The following is a 9,863-nucleotide window of genomic DNA, read 5'->3' as shown; positions in this document are numbered from 1 at the left end:
ATATTATCTCATATGACATTCACAATAACCCTGTGAGTTTGGTGCTTTCATTATCCCCTTTTTTACAAATGAAGAAAATGAACCTCAGAGTGGTTAAATGATATGCCTAGAGTCACATAGCTTGTCCTGGCAGAATTTGAATCTGATTTCCTAAATCTGAGTCCAGGGCTCTAACTACTACATCTCAATCTCAGTTTTCTCATCTGTAAAATAAGGCAGAAGGAGTAGAAAATAATTAATATTTTGTAGAGTCCTAAAATTATATGATCTCTCCTTATGAATTTCTAACCTTCTGGACTGAAATTCAGCGTTCTTTCTGTTGTTGTTTTTTCTGATGCTTCCAGGATCACAGCAGCTGTAAGCATCATCAAGGCAGATAGGTGGTACAGGGTTTACCAGTAGGATAGTTCATCCATTTCCAAGAAGGCTACATATAATTTCATCAAAAGCAAAGTACAAGCAAAGTTTAGAATGATGCAGGACTCTTGGCTCAGTAAGAAGAGAGTTGAAATTCAATTTTATGCTGATAGTAACAGTCCAAAACAATCCAAAAACCTAAAAAGGCTTTTATGATGCCCTAGAGGCTGCTTATGGGCCAAACACCTCTGTTGCAACTCAGCTACTCAGTGCTGATGGCGTCACATTGGTTAGTTATAAGGACATGATCCTAGCATGGGCTCAGTATTTTCAGTGTTCTGAACAGACCATCATCAGACAAGGCTAAAGCCATCAGGTTGAAGTCAATCCTCTCTTAGTTGAACTTCCAACTGAAGAAGAGTTTTGAATTCCATTAGCCTCCTTTCCTGTGGCTAAGCACCTGGTGCAATTTCTATTCCAGCTGAGATTTAAAAGGTAGGGGTCCATTAGCTCATACAAAAGCTGACAGAAATTTCCTGGTTTATATGGCAAGAGGAGGTTATCTCTGAGGACTTCAAGAATGCGGGATCTTTGAAGCAAAGGGAAATAGGTAGTTCTGTGAAACAGACCAAAAGGACAAAAACATGAACACATAAAGAAATTAAAAATAGTATGCTTTGATCTGCATTCAGACTTCATTAGCTCTTTCTCTGGATGTGGGCAGCATTTTTCATCATGTGTCCTGTGGAATTATCTTGGATCATTGTATTGCTGAGAATCTGAGATAGGTCCTAGTGGGTAGGTGGTGACCTGTAGCTTTAATCATAATGGGGAAAAAATGAGTGTATGGACCCAAGATATCCCTGTCATTCAGAATCAGGTTATTAAAAATATCTGTTCTCATTTAATCCATCAAGAAGCATTCAGTAAATGTCTGGTATGGACCAGATGCACAGGTAAAGATACTTGGCAAGCATCTGTTTTCCTAATATTTATGATCAGAAGGTCATTGAACAAGATTATTTATTTCCAAGGATCTTAAATGATTTCACCTGGAAAAATCATATGCATCCAGTGGCTGGGGAATGGCTAAATACATTGAGCCTAATTCATCTTCTACATATGTCTATCTTTCTCCATTCTTCTGGAAGTCACAGTGTTGGCCTGTCAGCAGAAAGTAAATTATGCCCCTTGGGCCAGTCCAATAGGATTTTTTTTCTTAAAGTATGAATTCTGAGGCAAGAAAGGAATCCACACTTGCTATACAATTCACCAAAATTGTTTATTGGCAAAATTACTTGATGGGAATGAATACACTTTACCCAAGCTTTGGCCTCTAGATGCTTGAATATACTGGGGTCCTTAGGAGCATAGCAGCTGCTTTAGGCAGGTGACTGGAATGATGCGGGACAATAGTATAATAGGGGTAATTATTTTTAATCAGTAATGCAGTTCAGTGGTCACTTTGAGGGATTTTTCTCTCTCTTTTTCTCTCCCTTTGAAAGGTATCTCAGAAACCCATGTTTGGTAAGCTATCTTTCAGTCCACCAGTTTTTTATAGTTCTAAAAACATGAGTTAAACAAGTGATAGTTCTCAGCTAATCAGCTCTTCCCCATTGCAGTCCTCATCCTAGGCAAGCATTCAGAAGAGTTTTAATAAAGGGCCAAGCCTTACAGAGTTCTCCAATGGGGTCTCTCAGATAAGGGCAATCATATCATGCACAAGCTCATCAGGACATAACGTACACTCAGGTTAGGGGACAAGTTCTAATCAAGCACCATGTGCCTTGGGGTGGAGGTCTTCTCTGGAGCAGATATGAGGCAAAGAACAAGAAAGGAGTAAGTCTAGAAATGGTAAGGCAAGGGGTCAGGCCCATGAGTTAGGGAATGTGCTGGGTCTGGAAACTGGGACAGTCTGTTGAAAATACAGAGAAAGGACAGCAATGGCCTGTCCCCTGGACTTGTACATTTATAAGGACAGGACTTTTCTCTTGACTCTGCATCAGTTCTGAGTGGCACCCAGGGCCCAGTGGTAGGCAAGTTCACTGCCATCACTTGAACCGTATGAGTTGTTCCTCACCAGCTCAGCAATTTGGGGCTGTTGTTCCCTCCAGGAGCTCCAGGAAATCTGGCCTCATTTCTGCAGTTCTGCAGCACTCCAGGGTTACCCCAATCTGTCCCCTTCCCTAGACCTTCAGTTGTTACTGGCCAGGGAATGAACAGCCCACCCTGCCAAGGGCAAAATATACCCTGTACCTGCCTAAGACTGACTAAAAAGCCTCTTTCAAGTCCCAGAGAATGTCTTTCCTTGTACAAGAAGAATTTCCTGACACCCTTTAATCCTAGTGCCTTCCCTCTGTTGGTTAGTTCCAATTAATCTTGAATATAGCGTGTTTGTACCTACTTGTGGGCATGTCTCCATCATTAGACTGAATTCACTGAATGCAGGGATTGTCTTTTACCTTGCTCTGTATCTTCAGCACTTAGCAGTGTTCCTGACACATAGTAGGCACTTAATAAGTGCTTATTGACTTATGGAAAGAAAAAGTATTTATTAAGCAATTGCTCTACAATCTTCAGTTCTGCAAAGTCAAAATTCTCTGATGTCTCCATCCAGAAGTGTGAAGAAGATGTTGGACCATGGATTTCCCAATGACCACTTCAGGAAGAAAGGGATAATTCTTCCCAGGTTTCTAGACGGAGAAACTGAGGACTTGAGGTGGGCTAGGGACCTTCCTATAAAAAGCATATCAGACAACAGGGCCTGACATCTAACATTTGCCTCTTTCTTCATTGCAGTTATCAGGAAAGAAACCAAATCAAACCAAACCTGAGTTTTCCTTCCTTTTCAAAGTCTCTTACTGTTCTAGAGATAGTCCATTCCTCCACCACCTCTACCTTCCCCTCATCTTCTTCTCTCTGTCTCTGTCTGTCTTTCTTTTCTGGAATTCTCCAAGGCTGTTATCTCTTATGCTAGGAGTGCCCATGCTTCATGCCGTCTCCTTGCAGCTCCCTGCTTGTGACAACAGAAATGAGTAAGGATCTACCTCAACCTCTCCCCATGTAAAGTCCATGGTTCTGGCCTGTTTCCTCATTGACCAACTGACGGGGCTGTTCTAATATATATACATATATTAGTATGTGTGTGTGTGTGTATGTATGTATGTATATCTGTATGTGTATATGTATATATGTGTGTATATATACATATACACACAATGTGTATACACATACACACACACAATGGCTACTGTAGGTCTTAGAGGTGTTGTTTCCTGATGCTCTGAGTAGATGGGTAGGGAGGAGAGATGGGAGAGTCTTACAGAAGGAGATGGGCCCCAAGCAGTTTCCCACAATCTTTAGAAGGAATGACCAGAGAGGAGAAGCTGGACATGCCAAGACAAAAAGGTTAACCTCTTTGGAGGACCATTATTGAATCCCTTTCCTTCTCCTGCCATAGCCTAGAGATTGCTCAGCCTTCCCCTGCTGTCCCTGCCTTTTTCTTTCTGCTTCTATCCCTCTGCATTCCCTTATGCCTCAAGCTTTCCCTTATGTAAATTCAAATGTGCCAAGGAAGGACTTCTTACTTTTAGCATCACTCTTTGGCCTTGGTCTCTGTGCCAGCCTCCTAAGTCCCCAGAGCAGCTCCAGTGGACTGGGACACTTTTCATTCAGGGTAGGAGGAGAAAACCATCTTTCTCTCATTGGGAAAATTCACTGCTGGGGTTACTCTCTTCTGAGTGAATAATAAATAACACAAGGTCTATGCCTGCTCAGGGCCTTAGGATGATGTTATGCCCTTAGAGGCCAGACTCAGGGTTAGCCCAAGACAACTGTGAAATTGTCAGTGTCTTCATGGGCTTCTCTTGCTGTGCCTCCAACCATCACATCGTAGTACATCCTAATAGGCGCTTGAAGTTCTCCAGTTATCCCAGGTTACCTAGCATAGCCATCTCCTTCCCCCCTTCCCCTGGGTCTACATTCTCTGACCAGATATTTCTACACAGAGGGAGCCTCCCTTATGTCCCTGACATTTCATCACATAGATAATTCAGCCATGCTTCTATCTTTTCCTGATGTCTCTTCTCCTAAGGGACATTATTGAGTCAGAGGAAGTGGTCTGACCAGAAAACACTGCCTAGTGGGGACTGTTGTAGTAATCACAGGGTTTGACTCAGATAGTCAGCAGGGGAACAAGAGGAATAACAACTAAACATGATTCAGGTTAGGGCAGTGATTCTCCAAGAGCAATCCAGGGACCACATCATTAATTTTTTTCAATGAAGATAATACGATTAAGGTCAAAAAAGCCAATTGGAAAAATACTACTGGAAAGTTGGGATGGGAATGATGAATATGGTTAGATGTTGCAAAAAGATCAAGGAGCATGAGACTTAAGATAAGGTGATTGATTGGTCCTTGGTGACCTTGGCGCAAGCCATTCCACTCGAGAGGGAAGGGTGAAAAATATCTTCCAAGAGAGAGAACGGATGATGAGGAATTAAGTTTAGCTAGTTCTTTCAAGAAGTCTGATGGTTAAGGGGAGGAACAAGACATTGAGGTATCTTGAGGGGGATCAAAAAATTAAGGGCAAGTGTGTTAGGGTATAGGAGACCTAAGCATGTTATAACTAGATGGGAAGGACAAGATCAGTGGTGCAAGAAAGCGAGGGAAGATGATGAGAGATGATGAGAGGCAAACAATGCAAGAGAGAGGATATTAATGAACAAGGACTGAGGGAGGTGTAAGAGTCATGTCAATAACATAATCAGGCAGTAAAGAGAAGAAAGATTTCTTCATGAGGATGAAAGTAAAGCAAGAGAGGATGGGTGAAGACAGACATTTTAAGGTAAAGAGAAGAGAAGGTGAGGGACCTCATGGCAAATCATTTCAATTTTACTGATAATGTAAAATCTATAGTCATTTGCTGAGTGAAGGAGGTGAAGGGTGGGATTGGTAATTTGAGGAGAATGGAAAAGATTTCGAATCGCCAGTACAGAATTTGATAAAGAAGTTGCTTATGTGGATTCATATAATTGGCATGTTGATCAGGATGATAGGAATAAGAATGGTCAGGGAGATAAGGTTCATAGAATCATAGAATTTCAGAGCTAAAAGGGATATGAGAAGGCATCCAGATGAACCATATCTGAGCAGGAATCCATTTTATAATAGTAAGAAAGGGGGTATTCCAGTTTTTTTTTAAGATTTCAAGTGATGGGGAAGTCCCTTCCTCCTAAGGCAGCCCATATTACTTTGGGATAATACTAATTGATAGTAATTGCCCCCCTTTTACAGGTCCCAAATTTGCTACTTTGTAAAGTTTACTCACTCTTCCAAGTTCTGTCTTATAGGGTAAAAAAAATCAAGTTTATTCCCTTTCCACATGATGACATTTCAAATACTTGAAGTCAGTTATTAAGTTCCCCCAAACCATCTCCTTTAAAGGCTTAAAAAAATGCAGTTTCTCTAATTCATTCTTTTGGGCATGCTTTTTTAGTTTTCTCAAACTACAGATTTTTCTCCTCTGCACATGTTGCAGCTCATCAATATCTTCCCTAAAATATGATACACAGCATCAAACATAAGTTGTTATCTGACTAGAGCAAACTTCAGAACTCTTTCCTCTTTTTAGATATTATCCCTCAGGTCTAATTAGCTTTCTCTCCTTCTTACCTCAGTTCTAGGGTGTGTAGTAAATGTTTTTCAATGAAGTCTCTGAAAAAACTTTACACATTTCACAATTTTCAGTTTATTCTGCATTATTAACAATTTTTCATGGTTTTCTTAAGTCTTGACAATCGAGAAAACAATCAATCAAGGTTTTATTGGTAGCATTTGTCAATTTCTCAGGTGTTGATGCTCACACTGAAAATTTAACAGTCACGTCTCCTGAGATAGGATTAGCAAGCACCAGTAATTCCTTGCCTTGTCACAGAACACAGGGGGGCTTACATGGAAATTGAAGTCCATTAAACTCAGGCCTTTCTCATATGAACTGTTCCCTAGACACACCTCTCCTGTCTTGTAGTTATATCATTGATGTGATCAGTTGATGTGACATTTGTAGAGTTGATATTTTAAATACAATTTATGTTAATTCACATTAATCCTTATTAAAGGTACACAAGGATCAGATGCTTCAAACTCCATAATGGTTCCGTTTCCAGACCTTTTGGCAGCTCCTTCTCCCAAACTGTCAAAGCTCACAAGTCATATTTCTCTCTCATATTCCTTTCCCAAAGAGCAAGATTCATACAACAGAGGCAGGTGCAACAGCAGGGTCATGTGTTCTTGGCCCACATGATGGATGCCTGGGTAGGGAGAGAAAAGCCCAAAGTCCCTTCAGAGGCATGTAGTATTTCACTTTCCCTAGTCACACACAAGCAACGTATGTACCCACAGTTCCAACTTAGGAATTAATCAAACTCATTAACCTCATTTGGAAGTAAACCAACAAAAAAATGCAGCAAATACTTTAACAGCCTCTGCGGTAGAGAGCCAGGCTCCTCTATTCCACATTATCAAGCACTTCCAGACCCAGCCTCAGCTCCTAGCCTCCCCATGGAGGATTGAAACAGGCAGACCAGGCTCTTCATGATCATAAGGACTGGACTTCCACTGCCAGTCCCCCCCATTACCTGTAAAATCATAGAATGTTGGTGTTTGAGGAAATCTCAGTGGAGAGCTAGTCAAACTCAGATTTAAAAAACAATCTCTACCACAACTCATCTGACATGTACTCGTTCAACCTTGGCTTCAAGCCCACCAAAGAAGATGAATTCATCCCATTCAAGACATCTCTTTGGACCGTGAGATAGTTCTAGCTGTTAGAAAATGTTTCCTGACTTCAAGCCTTAATCTTCCTTCTTTGTGATTTCTACCCATCATCAGTCAATAGACATTTAAGTTCCTAGTGTGTGACAGGTGGTCTGCTAAGCATTTGGGATACAAAGAGGCAAAACACAAACTCTGCCTTCTAGAATCTTCCGCTCTAATGGGGAGACAACAAGCAAAATGTATGTGTATGTCACCCTCACACTGATACACACACACACACACACACACACGCACACACAAACAAGGGATAAGCAAGAAAAATAGGAAATAATTGAGAGGGAAGGCAGTAGGATTATGAGGGGCTGGTAAAGATTTCCTTTAGGAGGTGGGATTTTTGTTGGGATTTATAGGAATCTAGGGAAACCAGGAGGTGGAGCTGAAGAGGGAGAGCATCCCTGGCGTATAGGACAGCCAGAAAAAATGCCTAGAGCTGAGTACATAAATTTTTTAAAATTTTATTTCTTTTCAGTTTTCTACAATCACTACCATATAACAGACTTTTTCCCCCTCCCTCACCTTCCTTACCCCCTACCTCCACACTCCCTCCCCGAGAAGGCATGCAATTTTATATAGATTCTACACATATATTCCTATTAAATACATTTTCACCATGGTCGTGTTTCATAGAAGAATTAAAATGAATGGGAGAAATCATATAACAACCAAAATGTAACAGAAAAGAAAATGATCTGCTACATTCTGCGATTGAATTCCATAGTTCTTTCTCTGGATGTGAAAGGCATTTTGGCCTAAAAGACCATTGAGAATTTTTTAAGCCCTTGCATTGTAATGAAGTTCTAAGTCTACTATAAAAAATCCTCACATACTGTGGTTGTTTCTGTGTACAAAGTTCTCCTGGTTCTGCTCCTTTCGCTCAGCATCAGATCATAAAAGTCTTTCCAGACCTCTCTGAAGTCTTCCTGTTCATAATTTCCAATAGTATTCCATCACATTCATATACCACAATTTATTCAGCCATTCCCCAGTTGATGGACATCCCCTTGATTTCCAATTTTTGACCACCACAAGGAGTACTGCTATAAAAATTTTTGTACATGTGGGACCCTTTCCCATTTTTATGATCTCTTGGGGATACAGTCCTAGTAGCAGTAATGCTGGGTCAAAGGATATGCATATTTTTGTCTCCTTTGGACATAGTTCCAAATTGTTCTCCAGAATGGTTGGATCAGCTTACAGTTCCACCAACAATGAATTAGTGTTCCACCTCTCCCACATCTTCTCCAACACTTATCATCTTCCTGTTTTGTCATGTTAGCCAATCTGATAGGTGTGATGTGGTATCTCAGAATTGTTTTGATTTGCATCTCTCTAATTAATAGTGATTTAGAACATTTTTTCATATGACTGTAGATATCTTTAATTTCTTGAGCTGAGATACATTATCTTGTCTGTAGAACAGCAAGGAGGCCAATGTCATGGGGGAAAAGGGCACACATCAAGTAACAAGGTATAAGAAGACTGGAAATCAGAATGGGTTCAGTTATGAAGGTGTGTGAATGCCAAACAGAGGATGTTTTCATCTAATTTTTGTGGCTGTGTCCAACTCTTTGTGACCCCACTTTGGGGTTTTCTTGGCAAAGTTACTGGAGTAGTATTCTACTTCCTTCTGCAACCCATTTTTACAGTTGGGGAAACTGAGGCTTAAGGGTAACTAAGGGTTAAGTGACTTGCCCAGGGTCACAGAGGTAAGGCCAAATTTGAATTCTTGGAGAGAGGTCTTCCAGATTCCAAGCCCAGTGCCCCACCTACCAGCCCCCTTTTGCATTTGATGCTGAAGGCAACAGGGAGCTCTGGAGTTTATTGACTAGGGGGTGACATGGTCAGACATGTGCTTTAGGAAAACCTCTCTGGTGGCACAATGACAGATAAGTTGGATTGAGGAGAGACCTGAGACAGGCAGACCCACCAATAGGAAATTGCAAAGGAGCAGGAATGGTGAGATGAGGGCCCACACCAGGGGTCTGAAAGTATCAGAGGAGAGAAGCAAGGATAGTGGAGAGAGGTTACAAAGATGAAATTGTTCTTGATTCTCCCTTTCTGGACCAAGGAGACTCCAAGACAGTTTTTTCTGGTACTTGGAGAGGATTATCGGATTCCCTTGAGTCTTTTCTGCTCTGAAAGAAACCTTCTCATTTCCTTCAAGTGATTCTCATTTGACAAAACTTGAGACCCTTCACACGATGGTTCTGGTTGCCTCCTCTGAACATTGTCTAGTTGTCAGTGTCCTCCCCAATATACAATACCCTGGATGTATTCGAGCAGGGCAGAGTACACTGCACTACTACCTCCTTTTCCTAGACACTATTCCTCTCAGTATCACATAAAATCACATTGTCTTTTTATTTTTTAATGTCATATTGCATTTTTTTCACTCCTTTTGAATTTGGACTACACCAAAATGTCTTGGTATTTTTCAGACAAGTCATTGTGTAGTAATGCTTCCCTTGTTATCTACTTACAAAAATGATTTTTGAAAGATTTTATTTTGAGTCTTAATCATTTTCATTGGATTAAATTCAGCCCATTGTTCTGGTCATCAATGTATAATTCACTTCATTCTGCATCAGTTCATACAAGTCTCCCTAGGTTTCTTTAAAAATAACCTCTTTATGATATTTTATAGCACAATGTATTCCATCACATTT

This window comes from Notamacropus eugenii, chromosome 2, assembly GCF_028372415.1.
Source record: "Notamacropus eugenii isolate mMacEug1 chromosome 2, mMacEug1.pri_v2, whole genome shotgun sequence".
NCBI lineage: Eukaryota > Metazoa > Chordata > Mammalia > Diprotodontia > Macropodidae > Notamacropus > Notamacropus eugenii.
This window is presented reverse-complemented; position numbering follows the sequence as displayed.